This window comes from Magnolia sinica, chromosome 13 (assembly GCF_029962835.1).
Source record: "Magnolia sinica isolate HGM2019 chromosome 13, MsV1, whole genome shotgun sequence".
Classification (NCBI taxonomy): domain Eukaryota; kingdom Viridiplantae; phylum Streptophyta; class Magnoliopsida; order Magnoliales; family Magnoliaceae; genus Magnolia; species Magnolia sinica.
The window spans coordinates 62,216,936-62,237,577 of NC_080585.1; the positions used below are offsets into that span (position 1 = coordinate 62,216,936).

A 20,642-nucleotide genomic window follows, 5' to 3' on the forward strand; every position below is an offset into this window, starting at 1 on the left:
CAAGAGGCTATTCTTGTGCGGGAAATGATACAATGACCTGGTATTGCGTGGTTGGATCAGTACTCCTCTTAGGCTAGAACTGTGGAACCGATCTAGAACCGAAGCGTTTTTCACGGTCCAGTTTCGGTTCGGTTCTAGGGTACCAACGGTTCGGTTCCGGTTCCAAAAATGGTAGGACTGTTAGGAACGGTTCGGTTCCGGTTTCACCCTAGAACTGGACTGAACGGACTCGTGTGCACCCCTATCGATACCCCCTTTCATACCAACAAATCCACACACACATACATGAATGCTCACCTACACACCCGTAAACTCATGAGAACTTTTTCAGAACTCATCACACATAATGTGGGCCCAAAATTTGAACCGTCCATGTGATGCAGCACCCCATGAAACCTCTAGTGCCCAACTTTCACTCTGATCCAAAACTTTGGTGAGCCATGGAAAAAGGAAAAAATTTCCTTTCGTGATTTGTCTCTCTTTTGCCATGGCCACCAAAGTCTTGGATAAGGGTAAAAGTCGGGCCCCAGAGGTTTCATGGGTGTAGACACCCCACTTAAAACAAGGACAAGCCAGTCTTTAAGCTTCGGCTTGACTTCAATAAATTGTCTCCTATTGACTTACAAATCATTAAAAATCTAAATAGGTCAAATTGGGAGCATACTCGGCACATCCAAGAGACAACTAATGGACCCGATCGGTTAGCACCAAATTCAGTAGGGATTTGGTTACGGTTGTATATCCGAATCCAAAACCCTAAAAACTCTCTGTACGTGGCAACCGATGTGCGAAAAATGATAAAATGAACTCTTTATACCCATGGATCGCTCTCTGTACTACTTAGTATTCTCAAATAATATTGTTCTGAGGCACGAGAGGTCATATCTTCAAGATTGAGGAAAGACGGTCGTCCTTCTCCATGGGCGCCCACGACGCAGACTGAGGAATTATGGCCGTTGGCAGTAGAATTCGGTTGACAACGCTTATATAAGGGATCCGAGGGATGAAGAAAAGTACAAAGACACATATACACATAGAGAAACGGGGGAAGTGAGCCAGAGAAAGAGAAAACGAAAGAGAAATAGAGAGCGAGAAAGAAAAAAAATAGAGAGCAAAAAGAGAGAAAAATATAGAAAAGGTCTGATGGTTGGAGTTCACCCGGGTTGCTGCTCGAGGTGTCTTAAAGATTTCTAATATCTTGACACATTGCCCAACATAGGAGAAAAAAATGACCATTAAATAAGTCATTGATGCTAAGAGTTTCTCTCTTATTAATTTGCATTCCACTCCACACATTTCAAGTGCATCAACTATATCCACATTTTCTTATATTTCATTCTTCATTATCCTCCATCTTCTATCTTCTCTTTCTTTATTTTCCTGCCTAGGATTTTAAATCTTGGGAAGTAAGGCTAGTTATCATTTTATTTTATTCACTGCATTTTTACTTTATTTGCCGACCCGGGGCCACTTAGCTCTGCTATGTAAGGTTAGATAGTTTTTTTTCTTATTTTTTTTTTATTTTCGCCTGCTCGCCCCTCATGGGTTATGCGAAGTACGGTCAAATATAAAAACGTCAAAATCCTGTTAAATTTTCAAAAATTGTAAAATCTTATGAAGTAGAGACCACACAATGTGCGGGCGAAAAATGGTGCTTAATCCATTCTTTTTTCCATCACTGAGGCCCTTACTCAGAATCTATGGTCACAGACCAACCGCGGGAGTCGCTTGAGTTAAGGCATCGTGAGATTCCTCAACCCCTAAGCGATTCTATGGTTCTTAAAGGACTATAGAATATAATCTTCATTTGACTAGTGGCGACTCCAAATCAAATGCATATTTATACTCGAGTCAATAACACACTTTGGCTACACTAACAAATCAATCCCAAAGCTAAGAAAGTGAGGGCACCATTACGCTCACGCGCGTTGGGGGAGGTGTTCACAAAATGACGACTCTGTTGGGGAGTGCTAGTTACTAGCCTAGGCCCGACTTGAAACACATGACTTTTTCAATTTTTAGGGATTATATAAATTCGGCACATTTACTTTCTTGCACTCTAGTGAATACTGGTCTTATTTACTTTCTGTATCATGCTTTCTAACATTCCACTAAATACTGGTCTCACACTAACACAATAACTTGCTAACAGTCTAGTCTACACTGGTCCATTTTACTTTCTTGCCTGCATCTTGCATTCCAGTGAAAAATGGTCTCTTTTAATTTCTTGCGAGCATCCTGCATTCCACTTTATACTTGTCCGCTTTACTTTCCTGCATGAATTTGACATTCCATTGCAAACTGGTCCTTTACTTTCTTGCAAGCATCCTGCATTCCAATATATACTGGTTCACTTTATTTTTCTTTTTGCATTTGCATTCCAGTGTAAACTGGTCCCTTTACTTTCTTGCGAGTAGCCAGTATTCCAGTTGTCATTGGTCCATTTATGTTCCTGCAATCTAGTTCACACTTGTTTATTTACCTTTCTGTTAATCTAGTGTGTACTGGTCCTCCTGTATTTTTCTGACATTTATGTTCTGCTGTGCGTTTACCTTTTATAAAAAGAAAAAAAAGTAAAAAAAGAAAAACATAGGAAAAAAATAAAAAAAGACAAAAAAGAAAAGAAAAAGAAAATACAAAAAAATTATTGTAAGGTAAACCCATTGTGAGGAAGTAATAGGCCATCCTGCAACCATTATGCCCAGAAGTTAGTTGTGGGTTCACCGCTTTACACAATCATCATGAACTTACCAAAGCATCATTTAAACTCTTGCAGAAGCGGCAATGTCAGCCCAAGATGATAATCCTCCAACTCCTCCAAAATCACCGAGGTCGCAAGCCTCTCAACCGATTGCATCCACTCTCTCGACAACCGATCTCGCTCGCGGTTTGAACAAGTTAAAGGACATTGTGAACAAAATTAACGCGGAAATTGTACCACTCATCCATAACATGCAACCACCAAGCATCCATGTAGGTCTATTAGACCCAACTATCAATCAATTTCAACCCATTCCCCTTAACAAAAATCAGATTCACTTTTAAAACCCACTAGTCCGAGCTATTCCAATTCCAGCACACCCTCCCCTTGATGGGAGATAACGACAGACGCTGATAGAGGGCTAATTTCCTGTCCACATTCCTCCCCCTAATAGGAGTCAACCAACACTTCAACTAACACTTCAACTAGCACATTCTAGTCAATCGTAGTTCAGTCAATTCCAACAACCTTCTCTCAATGGGAATTTATTTTAATTTCAACCCAGTCAACCACAACAAATACCTTCTGCTCATGGATATCTATCTAACCAAGTTTTCCCTCTTGGTAGGACCGCATTCCAATTCTCTCACGCCGCCATGCACTTGTTGAGGGTCAAATATTACATATCAGACCCTAGTTATTGCCTGATTTTACGTACATGATAATGCTTAATGTCATATTTTAATTATGTTTTTATTGCAGGATGCAATCAGGAGCGTGAACTAAAAAATAGCACTAAAAGCGTGGATTTGACACTCCGAAGTTACCAGAGCAAGGGATGCACTCAAGAGAACCAAGACTGAAGAATTTACATGCCAGGGATCCGAGGAAATCAAGTCATTCACGTTAAAGAGGCCTGAAATTGGTGAAGAATGCAAGATCACATAGTTCACGCCATCTGATTGGCTCAAGACTTCATAGATGGCCTGAGGGCCATAAATTAATCGTACATATCAAATTTTAGCCCTCGGATCACTATGAAAGTACCCCAACTGACAGATCAGCCCATAAACCGTTGATTCTGGGCCCGCCTGATATCTGGATATACTCCAAGTTTGGTCTCAACCCATTAAATTAGATGGGAAACCAGATGGACGATGTGGATTTACTAAAAGAAGCAAGGTGGGTCCCACTTTACACGAGTGCGTGTGCACAGCACACGTACACTCACGGTGCATCAAACCGGGTCAAACCGGTCAGCCACAGCTGACCCGCATCTTCTTCCCAAAACGGAAATTTCCGTTTTAGTGCTGTATAACGGACGGACGGCGTCTGTTTTGCGGACGCTAGTGGGCCCCACAGAGCATACATACGGAAAATCTAAACCGTCTATCTTGTAGAGGGCCATGAATATTTCAAACCTATGTTGAATTTTTGGACCCATGCAAGCACACGTGCGCGATACAGAGGCCATAAGTGGACTACCCTGCAACGTTCAAATTAATTTTTGAATGATTTCTTCTCTGATTCTGAGTCAATGGACATTAAAAACCATCCATTTCTGACCGAAATTTTGAGGGCAATCTAATGGACGGGGTGAATTTCCTCGAAAACACCTCTGTGGAGCCCACCGATCACGTCAGCGCCGGACGTGGGAAAGGCTACGCACGTTTGCAAAATCTAATTTTTCAGGCAGTTGTGGCCCACCATCTTTGATCATATGGCAGATCTGAACCGTCCATCGTGTAGGCTAGCCAAAATACTTCTAAGAGACGTTGATTTTACAGAAATAATGCAAGGAACGCGAGAGTTATGAAGCTCTAAACTTGGCTGCGAAAAGGCTTTCGCTGCGCGTGCGATAGCTTCCCAAATCCGATTTCCACCACTCCAGCAGCCATAAAAAGAGTTCCAAACGTGGAGAAGGGGGTGTGCTTGAATAAGGGATGTCAGATAGAGAAAGAGAGGCGGAGAGAGAAGTGTTGGGAATTTTTATATATATTTTCTTTATTTTTCTTCTTTTCCCTATGAATTATGTTGAGATTTAGTCTGATTATGTTAGGTTAAACCTCTTAGCTAGGGCTAAGAGGTGAAGCTTGTGGCATGATGGGACTGACTCTATGCCTTTGATTTATACTAAACTGACTGATGTTGATTTTAGTTCAATTAAAAGGAATATTTTCAGTTTTATTTAATGGTTTGTTGTGACTAAAATTATAATAGATCTGCGATGGCTTTGAGTATTTCTTCCTTCTTTTGATGTTTATGACGTCAGGAAGCCATGTTGTTTACCATCGTCAAATGGGCATGGTTGGATGACGATATCCTTCCTAACTTTCATGCATTGTTGATTGGTTGGTAATTAGTTTAATTCTGTTGTTTGCTTTGTCTCCTGGGCATGGTTTGATGATGACATCCATTCTAATTCATATACCTTTCATCTCGTGAAGACTAGATCAAGTAAGTTTAGTTTGATTTCCATGATTCTTGATGCAGGCATAAGATCTCCCTGATCTCTACAAGTGGATCCTCTGAATCCCTAGTTTCCTTCCTCTGAATTCCTTAAGTTTTAGATTAGTATTTCACCATTATTCATCAATTTATATTTGATTTCGATTTCATCTTAGGGTATTTCTATTTCTACCTAGTTTCAGATAACGTACAGGTTTCAGTCCCTTGGGATTCAACCTCGATCTCACTAAGTTTATTATTACATCACAACCCTATACTTGGGGAGTGAACAAGTTTTTGGCGCCGTTGCCGGGGACTGACGGTTACATTTTTCTGAAATTAACTAGTTTTAGGATTAGTTTAAGATTAGGATTTTTTCTAACTTTAGGTTTAGATTTTCTATTTTAGAAACTAACCTGTTTTCCTGTTTTGTAGGATCTTGACACAAACTTCTAAATTGGTAATCCCTTTCTAATTCCTCTACTTTTTCTATTTTTAGAATTAGGGTTTGAATTTTAGAAATTTCTAATTCTAGTATTTTTCTATTTTTAGGAAATAGTTTATTTAAAAAAAAAAAACTTTCCTCTTTTGTTTTTAGAAACTAGGTTAGTAATTTCCCTTTTTAGAAATTCTTTCTAATTTTATAAACTAACTCATCTTTCCTTTATTTTATTTTTAAAAACTTTCTAATTTTAGGTTTAGATTTTTTTTTAGAAACTTTCTAATTCTGGAACTTTCCTTTTTAGAAACTAATCTCTTTTGTTTTCTTTTACAGGATCTTAACATAAGAACTTCTCATTTGGTACCAACTTTCTTCTCTTACTTTTTATACTTTTCTAATTTTAGATTTAAATTCTTCTTTTAAGTAACTTTCTATTTTCTAGTTTTAGAAATTTTCCTTTTTTTTAGAAACTAACTTTCTATTTTTACTTTTAGTAACTTTCTAATTCCAACTCTTTTAGAATCTAACTTTGTTTCCTAATTTATTTTTAGAAATTTTCTACTTGTAGACTTTTTTGTTTAGAAACTAACTTTCCTATTTTGTAGGCTTTTAAGGTAGAAATTTCTAATTCGGTAAGCTTTCTCTCTCCTTTCTATTTTTCAAATCTCTTTTAGTAACTTACTTTCTAAGTTTAGGATTTTTCCTAATTTATTTTAGAAATTTCCACTTTCCTTTAGGAATTTCTTCTTTTAGAAACTAGTTTACTCCTATCTTCTTTTTAAGGATTTTTCTAATTTTAGACTTTCTTTTTAGAATCTGACTTGTTTTGTTTTCTTTTGCAGTTTTTTTTTTTAACTTAGGGACTCCAATTTGGTAACTTCTTTTCAACCCCCTCTTTCTTTCTAGATTTTCTTTTTCTTTCTTAGGATTAGGTTTCGAACTTGATTGAGGGCTCCGAGTGTTTCATGCCCAAGTGGGCCCATGACAACACTCGACATCTCTTGATTGAAGGAGGATTGGTTGAGGGGTTAACTATCCATCGAAGGACTAGACACCACTCGAAATTCCCTGAGTTAATTGAAGTGATGGCTGAAAACCAACCTCTTCTACCCCAACCTAGGGTGGAGGACATTCAGGATGAGAATGAGGTGTATCAAGCACCCCCGCCACGTACTTTACGAGATTATTTACAACCAGCGGGGGTGAGTACGCCCTCATGCATGATTTTTTCTGAAAATACAGGACATATGGACATCAAGCCAGGGGTTATCCAACTCCTTCTTAAGTTCTATGGCCTTGAATCTGAAGAACCATATTTACATTTGAAAGAGTTTGATGAGATCATAGCCACTTTATATTTTCAAAATGTGTCTGAGGACATAGTCAGGCTAAGACTCTTTCCTTTTTCCTTAAAAGAGAAGGCTAAGATGTGGTTACATTCACTACGTCCTAGATCCATTGGCACATGGAATGATATGCAAAGGGAATTTATAAAGAAATTCTTTCCACATCATAAAACGATTACCCTTAGAAAAGCAATCATGAACTTCACCCAAAAGGAGGATGAAATATTTTACCAATGTTGGGAAAGGCTCAAGGATTTGGTCAGTTCATGCTCACAACACGGCTTTGAAATGTGGCACATTACAAATTTTTTCTATGATTGACTAACATCTTCCATGCGCCAAATGGTCGAGACAATGTGTAATGGAGAATTCATTAATAAAAATGTTGACGAGGTATGGGATTACCTCGATAGTCTTGCTGAAAAAACACAATCATGAGACTATTACCCAAAGTCGAACACCACGTCTAGGCCGACTCAATTAAAGGAGAAAGGTGGATTGTATCTCTTGAAAGAAGAGGATGATCTCAAGTGTAAAGTGACTACGCTCATAAAGAAAGTTGAGGTCATGGAAGGAAAGAAGGATAAGGTTAATGAAAGTGTTTGCGGCATCTGTGATTGCAACATTCATACAACTGAAAATTGCCCTACAATACCCGCCTTTCGAGAAGTGTTGAATGAACAATCCAATGTCGTAAATAATTATCAAAGACCTTTCAATGGACCAACCTTTAATACGTACAATCCTGGTTGGAAAAATCATCCAAACTTTAGTTGGAGAAATGGATAAACTGCTACCCCTCAAAGTTTTTTCAATCAAAATCCAAATCAGGGGAAACCTCAAGAAGAACCGGTTCAAAATTCCATGCAAGAGCTGACCCAGGCAATGCGAGACTTTATGCAAAAGATGGATTCACGTATGACGGTTATAGAAAAGGGGATGCTTCCTGCACAACCACTCCCCAATCCTAAACCGCAATACGAGATAAGTGATCCTAGCTCTTCAAATCAAATGGGGCACGCTAAATTCATCACCACTCTTAGGAGTGGGAAGATCATTGATAAAACCCTTCCGGTTAGGCCTGAAAAGCCTCAAGAACCAGAAGAGGACAACAATAATGGATCTAGTGAGGCCCCACAAAAATTAGAACCGGAACTTTTAGAAAAGCCAGTTGCTCCATTTCCCCAACGGTTGGTTGCACCAAAACCTCTCTCTAACTCTCAGGATATCCTAGAGGTGTTGAAACAAGTGAAAGTCAACATTCCTCTACTTGATGTTGTAAAACAGATACCTTCATATGCCAAATTCCGGAAAGACTTATGCACGACCAAATGTAACACCCTGAAATTCGGGGGTCGAGCATAACTCAGCTCCCAAGTTCCAAAACATCACTTATGCAACATATTTAATGATGGATGTATGTTGACTGTATTAGTGCATAAAACATGGAATAGATTAAGCCAAAACACAGATATAATTCAGGGATAAGTGAATAAAGCAAGCGGAAGACTTATAGAAATATATGTGTACAAGTGTAAATCCCTGAAGTACATATACAAACCATGTCGTATGAAAGTGTTACTTATCAAAATTATAAGTATCAAGTTACATCATTTAAATTCTCAAAAATAATCCCAGAGTCCCACGCATCAGACCGTGGCTCGCTAGAACCTGTCTGAAAACTGCATATAAGAGAAAGCAGCCTCATCATCATCCATCTCCCGTTCTGCCTCAGAAGTCGCATTAACATCTGCAACATCAGAACCTAAGACAGAGTCTGGTGGGTGTTTAACACTGTCCCAGAACGTGGGAGTGAGTGATCAACTCAGTGGAACAATAAGGCACTGGTTAACATGTTATCAGTTCAATCAATCAGTAATGATAAAGCAGAACAATTAAATAAAACCTAAGTACTCTTGTTAATGCAGGGATGTAGGCAAAATGATGCGTGCCCTCACGCGTACACCCTCAGCGTCTTCATCTTACGTTACGCATGACACCACCTCAAAGTGCGCCACATCTACAAAGCACATGCAAATGCGGTGCATGGATATGATTACCAAGTTGTTATTAGTCTATTCATACAGCAGGATTGGGAAGCTAAGATACCTTCCTCATGTCATCATCCAAACAGTGATCTATTCTAGGGTTGTCAATCCTAGTCGTCTCATACGATCATATATTTGAGGTCGTAACAAATGGCTCATCACCAATCAATGCATGCCTTTCATACCTTTATTACAACAGTTCGGCTTGTCACCTCATTGCGGTATCCAGATATGCTCGAGGTCACTACAAAGGGCTCGTCACCAATCAATGCAGGCCGACAGCACGAATATAGTGTCCCATACCACCATAATCGGCTCATGAGTTTAGTTGCTCACTGGTCACTACGGGGAGGCTTGTCACCCCAGCGTAGACCGACAGCTCGACCACGGTGTCCCATACCAGCATGTCCGGCTCATGAGTCTTAGTGGATCAAGGTACCATGGTTATTAGGATTTCACTGGAAAGTTCGGTACCCTAGATTCAAGAAGTAACATCCATACATGGTGAACATACAATGGACAATCGGGTTACTTGACGAACTCGACTAGCACGAGCGCACGTTGAGTTGAGCGACATAGAGTGCGCAAACACTCCGCGTGGCCAAACCACTGTCGACAACTCTAATACGACTCGGGCTCGTCTAATACGTCCTACGTGGCGAAAGCAACCTCAGCCATGATCATGAAGCAGATTACCGATTTCCTGGACTAATGCATAGTCCCACACACATTACACTACAACAGATATTCATATGGAATGTAGAACAGTAATGGAACAACAACTTAAATCATGGTACATAAGCACTTGAGGAATATCAACTTAACATAAATGTAAGCATAAGTAATGCTTGAATTTAAATAACATGGAATGTAACTTGCATAAAGGAAATCATGCACATCAATAAGAGTGTTGAGAATCACTTCTCAACGCCGCAATTAGTGTAATAAGTTACACTTTAGATCATTCATGCATTTCTACAAACACTTAGAATACAGGGTACAACATACATAACGTATGTTGAAAAGCAAGCATTTGGACAATTCCTTTTACCAAGGAGTTGTCATACATACATCTAGCATACATACATGACAAATAATCATGGCAAACACGAGTGCATATTTTATACGTATACGGTACTTTATACATACACATAGAATACACAAATCTCAATATAACACATGCATATCAGGAACGCAACATAAACATAACATTTGGCATGTGAAATCTCATCCATAACAAGAATAAATCACTAACTGGCATTGAAAGCCTTGAAAACCATAACCTATACACTTAAAGTCCGCACCTTAAGCAAGGAAAGAAACACCGAACTGATTTAGACGAGTTGTCTTCATCAACGGCGATAGAATACCCTAAAACAAGGATAGAAATGAGATACAACAACACCAAGACTATTCTAAGCTCTAACACAGATTAGGGTTAGGTTAACTTACCCCAAGATAAACTCAGAATCGTCAGAATAACGATTCAAAGTGAAGGTTCAAGGATGCAGAAGATTAGGAAAGAATCCAAGATGATTCACCAACTTCTCTCTCACTATCTCTCTCTTTTCCACTCTCTTTCCAAGCTAGGGTTAGAGAAAATTCGTATGGAAAAGAGGGCTAGGGTTTAAGGACTATAAATAGGCCTCAAATTGATAAAAATAACCCCAAGGTCGAGGTACACTTAGGGTATAACCAAAACCAGCCTCTCACGATCCAACGAAGCACTTCTGGTGGGCCTATAACCACGAAAGGTCGGACTTAAGCTCATTGACCATGGATCTAGGTCAGGCTGAGTTTTCGTACCGACCGGCTCTTCAGATTAGTCGTGGCGGTCTACACTCAAAACAACGGTCACAGAATCTCGATCAGGTCCACAAGCACAAGGATATGCCTGGGCCACCTTCCCTGATCAGAGGGTAAAATTGGGTCAGAATCCAACGGTCAGATAGCTTAAAATCATCGCGCAAGCGACACGACTCAGATTTCATAAAAGCTTATTAAATTTCCAACCGTTCTCACACTCTTCACTCTGAACTCAAACAAATCGACCCAGAACATCACATGGACTTGATTTTCGAGGTGATGGTCAAGCCCAACTCGGTGACCGCAACAGCCTAAGATCATCGCCATCGGACTTTCGACGCGCGGTCCAGGTCTGATCTAGAACTTTCAAAAATTTCTCAGAACAACTGGATTTAGCGATGGATCCCAGATTTTAGAGTAATATAGCGCTAACTAATCTACAAGTTTCGAGCCATGCAGATATAATTTAAAGTGACTGATGCGAATTTCACAAGCAATCGAGTATAGCGCTAATTACCCCAAAAATAACTACTTAAGGAAAGATTAGCACAAAATTTCCAAGGTCGTTACACCAAACGACGGCAGAGTATTCAAAAGAAGATCTTCTTGACCGAGAAAGTGAGTGCCATCCTAAAGTAAGACGTGCCACAGAAATTCAAAGATCCTGGTAGCCCAACCATATCATGTGTAATCGGGGACCATCGAATTGATCATGCACTTCTTGACTTAGGAGTGAGCGTCAATCTGATTTCCTACTCGGTATACAAACAGTTAGGTTTGGGTAAATTAAAATTCACCCTAACCACACTACAACTTGCTGATCGCTCTGTTCGTGTACTACGAGGGATAATTGAGGATGTGTTGGTCCAAGTTGATAGATTTTACTACCCTGTGGATTTTATCATCCTGGACACCGAACCCATCAATAACATGAGCACTCAGATCCCCGTCATTCTTGGTCGCCCATTCCTTGCCACTTCAAACGCAATTATCAATTGCAGGAATGGTGTCATGACTATGTCTTTTGGGAATATGATATTGGAGTCAAACATCTTTTTCAATAACGGCAGAAACTTAGAGGATGATGACGATTTTCATGACATTAACATGATTGACTCTTTAGTGGAAGATACGACACCTCTGACCTTATCCTCTGACCCTCCAGAGACGTGCCTGGCCCACTCCCATGATTTTGATGATGACACGATTAGGGAGACGTGTGCCTTGCTTGATACTGCACCGGTACTTGAAGTTAACCGGTGGAGGCCACAATTTGAAGAGTTGCCCCAAATTGATGTAGTGCCTCTACCGTCTAACCTCAAGCCACCGAAGCTTGACCTAAAACCTTTGCCCTTTGATTTAAAATATGTCTATTTAGGTCAAGATGAGACATACCCGGTGGTGATATCTGCCCACCTAGAGAAAGAACGGGAGAGTATGCTCATATCTACTCTCATTGAGCATAAGGGAGCCCTTGGATGGACGATAGCGGACCTCAAGGGAATCAACCCCTCGATTTGTACTCACCGCATTTATCTTGAGGATAATGCTAAGACCACTCGGTAATCACAATGTAGACTAAATCCAAACATGAGGGAAGTGGTTAAGGCTGAAGTTCTTAAACTATTAGATGCGGGTATCATATACCCCATATCCGATAGTCAATGGGTGAGTCCAACTCAGGTGGTTCCTAAGAAGTCCGGGATCACCATCTTAGCCAATGCTAATAATGAACTCGTGCCAACTAGAGTTACTACTGGTTGGAGAATGTGCATTGACTACAGGAAGGTGAACACCGTCACAAGGAAGGACTACTTTCCTTTACCCTTCATTGATCAAATCTTGGAAAGGCTAGCTGGTCATTCCTATTACTGTTTCCTTAATGAGTATTCGGGCTACAATCAGATTGAAATCGCCCCTGAGGACCAGGAAAAGACTACATTTACATGTCCCTACAGCACCTTTGCCTACAGAAGGATGCCATTCGGATATGTAAGCCTCTGCCACTTTTCAGCGATGTATGATGAGTATCTTTTCTGACATGGTGGAGAAATATCTAGAGGTCTTCATGGACGATTTCTCTGTTTTCGGTTCATCTTTCAGCGAGTGCTTAGAGAGTCTTAAATGTGTGCTGAAAAGATGTGAAGAAAAGAACTTGGTACTTAATAGGGAGAAGTGCCATTTCATGGTTCATAAGGAAATTGTCCTTGGACATATTATCTCGTCTAAAGGAATCGAGGTGGATAAGGCAAAAATTGATCTTATCTCTAACCTACCTCCACCCAAGAACATTAGAGACGTGCGATCCTTCTTAGGACACGCAGAATTTTACAGGCGATTCATAAAGGAATTTAGTCTCCTCTCTCGTCCTTTATGTAATCTACTTTAAAAGGATGCACCATACGAGTGGACTGAGCCATGTCAGGAAGCTTTCACTAAGCTTAAGGGCATGTTGACTAGTGCACCCATCATACAACCACCCGACTGGGGCATTCCTTTTGAACTTATGTGCGACACGTCTGATTATGCTCTTGGGGCAGTTCTGGGCTAGAGAAAAGATAAGAAACCCTACGTTATTCATTATGCGAGTAAGACTCTAAATCCTGCCTAAGTGAACTACTCGACTACGGAAAAGGAACTCTTGGCTGTAGTGTTCGCTTTGGATAAATTTCGGTTCTACTTGATTGGATCCAAGATCATTATTTACACTGATCACGCGGTGCTCAAGTATCTTCTGTCTAAGAATGATGCTAGGCCCCGCCTGATACGATGGATCCTCCTACTCCAGGAATTTGACCTAGAAATAAAAGATAAAAAGGGAGTAGAGAATGTAGTGGCTGACCATCTTTCTCGCCTTAATCCCTCTGATTCCCTTGAAACGACACATATCAATGACATGTTCCCTGATAAACAATTGTTCAGAGTCTCTCATTCACCTTGGTTCGCTGATATTGCTAATTATCTTGCCATAGGTTCCATACCGATACATTGGACTGCGCAAGATAAGAAGAAATTTTTCACCAAGGTATGCAACTTTTTCTGGGATGATCCGTATTTGTTTAAATATTACCCAGACCAAATCCTAAGGAAATGTGTGCCAGACGATGAACATTAGAGTGTCATCTCCTTTTGTCACTCACAGGCCTGTGGTGGTCACTTTTTTGCTAAAAAGACCACGGCCAAGATTTTGCAGTGTGACTTTTATTGGCCCACTATGTTTAGGGACACTCATGAGTTTTGCAAAGCTTGTGAGTGTTGTTAAAAATTGGGAGCGTTGTCCCGTCGAAATATGATGCCCTTGAATCCCATTCTTATCATCGAGGCATTTGATTGCTGGGGCATCGATTTCATGGGACCATTTCCCCAATCTTTTGGAAGTCTATATATTTTGCTCGCTGTAGACTATGTCACTAAGTGGGTTGAAGCGATTCCGTGTCGGAATAATGACCATCGCACGGTCATTAAATTCCTAAAAGAGAACATCCTTTCCAGATTCGGAATGCCTCGAGCTATTATTAGTGATGGGGGCTCACACTTTTATAATAGGCCATTCAAGAGTTTAATGAAAAAATATGATATCTCTCATAAGGTGAGCACCCCATATCACCCACAGACAAGTGGGCAAGTTGAGATTTCTAATAGGGAGATCAAACACATTTTGGAGAAAACGGTTAACTCTGACCGTAAGGATTCGGCAATTCGATTGACTGATGCCTTATGGGCTTACCGTACTGCGTTTAAAACTCCTATTGGAATGTCTCCCTTTAGACTTGTCTATGGGAAGGCTTGCCACTTGCTGGTTGAATTGGAGCGTAAGGCATATTGGGTGATAAATGAATTTCAATCTGGACAACGCTGGCTCGCTACGCAAACTTCAATTGAATGAACTCGAAGAAATCCGGAATGATACATACAAGAACTCGAGAATTTATAAGGACAGAATGAAGGCGTTTCATGACCAACGTATTCTACGAAAATCATTCACACCTGGTCAGAAAGTCCTTTCATATAATTCTCGGTTACATCTCTTTCTAAGTAAGCTTCGATCTCGTTGGACTGGCCCTTACATTGTGGTCACTGCGTATCCTCATGGGGCCGTTGAGATAAGAGATCCGGACAATGGCAAGGAGTTTAAAGTAAATGGACATCGCTTAAATCCATTTGTCGAGAAATTTGATTTAGAGGACATGTCCATACCTCTAACTGATCCTGTTTACCAGGATTGACCTCCTAGTCTGATGGAGGTATAGGTAGGTTTCCTGTTATCATAGGACTAGGGTAGTTTACTTTATGCTGTTCTAGGTTTATTTGTTTTATACATTGTTTTAGGATAGTTTTCTTTTCTCTCTTATGCTGACTTGCTTTCATGCTAAGATCCTTGTGTAAAAACTTCTTGAATTCTTCGTCTAGGTACAATTTTTCCATCACTTCTCATTTACTTTCATTGTTCCATGTGCATTGCATGCTTATTTCTTTTACAATGAGGACAATGTAGATTTTAGGTTGGGGGTGGGAGATTAGGTCTCCTAATCAGTGTTTTCTTAGTCTTAAGCAGAAATTGTGAAAATTTTTAAATTTTTCTAGAATTTCGTATGAATTCGAAGCGATTTTGACGGCCATCTTGGATTTAGAATTACAAGATAAGTGATGTTGGAATTTATGAATTTTTGATTCAACTATTTGTTAGATTTCACAGTTAAGTTAAAACTATTAATCCATGATTAGAAGTTTTAAACATTGATTGAATCATAATTTTACATGTCACATCTCGCTTACACATTAAGGTTCCATTCGATATTGAAGGATTAATTTGGTGATCACTAAGCTTAAAAGGAACCAACCTGAGAAATTGAAAGGATTACGCAAATAGTCCACACCATAGGTTTGCTCCCTATAGGTGTAGATTTAATTCCCTATGAATGATATGTGAAAAAATTTGGGTGTACAGTCTTCACCATAGGTTTGCTCCCTGTAGGTGAGGATTTGATTCCCCTTCTTGGAGTTACTTTTAATAGAAAAATCAAAAGCTGGAGGAATGAAAAGATGATCTGTGAGGCAAGTTTTGGTTATCATGAATCTTCTTATTGGTTACCAATGATATCCTGAAATAGAGAAGTGAATTTTAATGATGATAAGCTGAGATTACACTGTACACCCATGGAACTCAATGTTTAGAATTTTTCTAATTGATGGATTAATACTTTGATCTTAACTATGAAATTTACCATGCGCGTGAGGCCAGGAGAGAGTAATGCCCAGCATTCATGAATCTTAAAATTCTAGTATTTGATTTGTTTTTTTTCAAAAATCACTCGAGTTCATATAAATTGTCCTGTAATTCTCAATTTATTTTTCGCATACTTTGCTTGGGACTAGCAAAATGCTGGTTGGGGGTTGACCATGCACTCAATCCCTCTGACCAAGGAACATAGGAACATCGAAGAAGTCAACCATAATGAAGAAGAGGCTAACCAAATGCTGGAAGGGGCACGACCTCCTTTGGCCCAACCAAATGAAGTCGATCGACTTCGATAATACTTTGAGGACTAGCTAAGGGCCATGCGAAATGAGCTTAAAAAATAATATGGGGTGGAACTCCCTTCCACAAAATTTAGAGATCTTTGCCCATTCCCTGATGCTAAGGTACCTGCAAACTTCGAGGTGCCCAAATTTCAACGATACGACGGAATGGGATGCCCAACCGTGCATTTAAAGGCTTTCTGTGGTAAACTTGATGCCATGACAGAAGATGATGGTACATTGATCCATTTGTTCTAAAAATCCCTAAGGAGTGATGTATTAGATTGGTACACATCTCTTGACTATCACAAGATTAGAACCTGCGAACAATTGTCTTAAGCATTTATAGTTCGTTTTGCCTACAATCTAAATACAACACCTCGAAGGTCAAACTAGGCACCCCTTAAGCAAAGGAGTGATAAAACATTGTCTGCATACATAGGGCAATGGAGATCCATGGCCGCACAAATGAAAACACTAATCGATGAAGAAGAACATATATCTATGATTGTTCATTCGATCAATCCAAATATATCGGGATATCTGATTTCATACCCATATGCCAATTTTACCCAATTAATCCGTGCAAGGGAACAAGTGGAGGCCAGAATAAGAGCTAGTACAATTGCACCATGGCCCCACCAGTATACCTCGGCACAAAAGTAAAACCTAAAGAAAAGACAGGCAAATACGGTGTTAGAAACAGAGATATGGTTGCTCCTGGCCTAGCGAAAATAAACAATGTCGTTGCCTTTGCATGAGGGGTGCCAAGTGCTCCTTTGTAGGAACGACAACCCCAACCTCAGCAGTAACAACCTAGGTGGAATCCATGATACACAAATCAGAATAGATAAACGGGTGTGGCATAGGTGCCTAGGTAATTTACACCCTTGGCCTAGTCATACACAGACATTCTGATGACACTCATCCAAAGGCAACTCTTGTCCAACCTAGACCACCACCAAACTCATTGCCTCCAAATTACAATCAGAAAAAGATCACGGTCATGCGTCCCCCCCCCCCCCCCCCCTCAAATAGCTACTACTAACAATAATAACATACTTCAAAATCCTCTATAGCAGCACCAAGCATGCCCTAATACTTCCAGTACCCCCACCATCAATGCCATCCAGGGAGATTATTTCCCCCATGTTTTTCCAAGCATTCTCGGCCAAAAGCTATGATGATAGTTTCCCCCACTCATTCTGCAAGGGGTGTTACCCCCTCCTTTATTGGTCCTTTAAGGGAAGGCCTTTGAACAGCATCCCGGTCCTACTCATCACATGCAATAGACATGGGATCAACGATTGGTCCTACAAGGAAGAGCCCTAATATCAGCACCAGTCAACAAGCACCACCAGTCAGGAGCCTACTAGCCAGGGGTCCTTATGGGGAAGGTTCCATTCTCTGTCCCCAGTCAGGTCCCATACCATCTACGCATTACTACATAGGAAAGAAGTCCTCTCCCGTTCTGCATGCCACACAACTCATCAGGTCTAGCCAGATAATCCAGGAAGGCCCTCCTACACAACCCCTAATCGAACCACACGACTTCTATCACTAACCCTCTATCCCCTCTAGAATCTTCATCTCCTTTGGTTCTTCAAGGAAGGATGGAACTGGTCTCAGACAACAAGGTAGTCCCCTGGCATTAGCTAGAATGCTCTGAGGTAGGAAACATGCATCCTAATGGGAGATGCTTTTGAAAAGGACTCAGAGGAGATCCCAAGGGACCTTCCAGGAAGGCCCTCCTACACAACCCTTAATACTCCTAGGGGCATTGCTAACTCCCCAATTGAACCACATGATTTCTATTGCTAACCTCTATTCCCTCTAGAGTCTTTGGCTCCTTTGGTTATTCAAGGAAGGATGGAACCGGTCTTAGACAACAAGGTAGTCCCCTGACATTAGCTAGAATGCTTTGAGGTGGGAAACATGCATCCTAATGGGAGATGATTTTGGAAAGGACTCAGAGGAGATCCCAAGGGACCTTTGGCTGGAGCGGCACACACGGATGACACCACATACAATGTAGCAACCCAACTTAAAACCATCCTGGCCCAAATATCCATATGAGAACTCCTCTGTACATCGTAAGCACACCGAGAGATTTTTGTTAAAACTCTAAATGATGCACATATCTATCAAGAGGCTCCACCTAAATTGCTCATACACATGATAGGCCAACTCCTTGCACCCTGAGCCATCACTTTCTTAGATGACGAGTTGCCACTAGAAGGCTGCGACCATGCAAGGTCATTAAATATAACCATCCGTCATAAGGATAACAACATTCCACTTATACTAATTGAAAATGGTTCAAGTTTGAATGTTTGCCCACTCTGGACTACTTTGTATTTGGGACTAAATCCATCTTTGTTCAGGCCAAGTAATATGAATGTGAGAGCATTCAATAATTCTCGAAGACAAGTACAAGGAGAGGTTAATCGTAAACTACAAATTAGCCCAGATACATCCACCATCTCTTTTAAGGTTTTGGACATCCCTTCATCATTCAACCTTCTCCTCGATCGGCCTTAGCTTCACAAAGTTGGGGCCATACCATCAACTCTCCACCTAAGGGTTAAGTATCCTTGGGAATAAAGTGCTTTGCATTTAGGCAAATCTAGAACCACTTTTTTCCCACCAAAACAAATCTTCCAGGGGAGCCTAACATCCCAGTTATTGACGCATGGCAACCAGACAGAGGCAACCCATATTATAGCTTCTAGTTCGAAGTGGTAGATCACGTTCTAGTGGTATGTTTGAAAGTGCCCTGGTTTGTCAATTAACGTGACGCATGAGTCATAAAGTCCAATGAGTCCCATATGAAGACTACAAGCTGAAGACTCAACAAGTGGATGTATGCAAAAGTCTCCAAAGGTAAATTAAAACCTCACATCCCATGACCAGAACACCTCAGGTAAAATCTCCACTTAAAAACTGCTCTAATCTAACCTAAAATCATCTTGAAATAGATCTCTGGTAGATTAGAAAATGGAAAACATAGTTGCAAGAATAGATGAAATTATACAAAGTTTTTTTTATAACTATTTGATGACATCGAACACTGATTCGATGACATCGAAACACATGGTTCGATGACATTGATTTTGTACCCAAATATGTCCAGCAACCATTTGACATATCTCTGGAATTATTCGATGAAATCGAGCTCCATTCAATGTCATTGAAATTCAAACTTCGATGACATTGAGGAAGACTCGATGACATCAAAATATGGGCACAAAACGTCCAGCGAGCTTTAAAGGAAAATCATGATTTATTCGATGACATCGAACTGCCTTCGATGACATCAAGGAAAGATCGATGTCATCGAAATTGGGACCAATCTGTTTAGAGAGTTTGCAAAGAAAAATCATGAATTATTCGATGTCATCAAAATTTAAACTTCAATGACATCAATGTAGTCTCGATGACATCGATGTTTGAATTCCATAACTCTCCAAGCAAACCTCAAGTTCTCCAGGTTAAAAAAAAACTCAATGGCATTGGAGTCTGAGTCATCGAAAGAAACTTCGATTACATTGAATGACCTTTGATGACATCGAACACAGACAGATTTTGCCCATTTTTTTTTACTGTTTGAACTTTATTGCCTATTTAAGGAGGCTTGCTCCTTAGGTTCCATAGTGAAAAAAGAGTGAGATTTAAGAGAGTCATTAATACAGTTGATCTACCCTCCTTAAATCTCTTTTCTCATGGGAGTTCATCTTTCAATCCCTTCTTAAATATAATAATTGTGAAATCAATATATAGGATTGAAGAATGAACTCCACCATTCAAGGAATTTTTCAACGACACTCTTAATGAAAAATTATCAAGCTGATATCCTTTGAATGGATAATACTTTGGAATCTCTCCCTCACTTAATGACCAATATTTAATAGTGAAGATTCACTAGAATACCCTGACCCAATACCAGAGACCTGTATTGGAGCATCTACAACAGTCACAGATCAAGGGAGCTGAAGATACTTCATTAACAAGGAAGGTCACCTTCAGCATATGCTAATCAACGAGGCTCATGTACTTACAAGTAAGTCATCAGAGTCCAGTGACCTTGAAGATCTTTTCTTGTGTAGGACTGGTATTCAGTGGTCAACATACTAGAACCTTTATATGCCTCTGGTGGGAGAATACGTCAAGTCCTTGTGTAGGACTTGTTAGCCTTGTGTAGGCTTTACCTTGTGTAGGCGTTTATTGCCTTGTGTAGGCATAGGTTGCCTTGTGTAGGCTCCTTGTTGTGTTCTTGTGTAGGACTTGTTAGCCTTGTGTAGGCATATGTTGCCTTGTGTAGGCTCCTAGTT

At 40.2% G+C, this 20,642-nt stretch overlaps 1 non-coding gene across 1 annotated transcript; it reads right to left on the bottom strand.

Annotated features, from left to right (window-relative positions):
• Positions 1 to 7,114: 7,114 nt before the first annotated feature.
• Positions 7,115 to 7,221, bottom strand: LOC131224561 (small nucleolar RNA R71). Its single transcript, XR_009161034.1, has one exon. It is a non-coding gene; the product is annotated as a small nucleolar RNA R71 (small nucleolar RNA).
• Between the last annotated feature and the right edge of the window lie 13,421 nt (positions 7,222 to 20,642).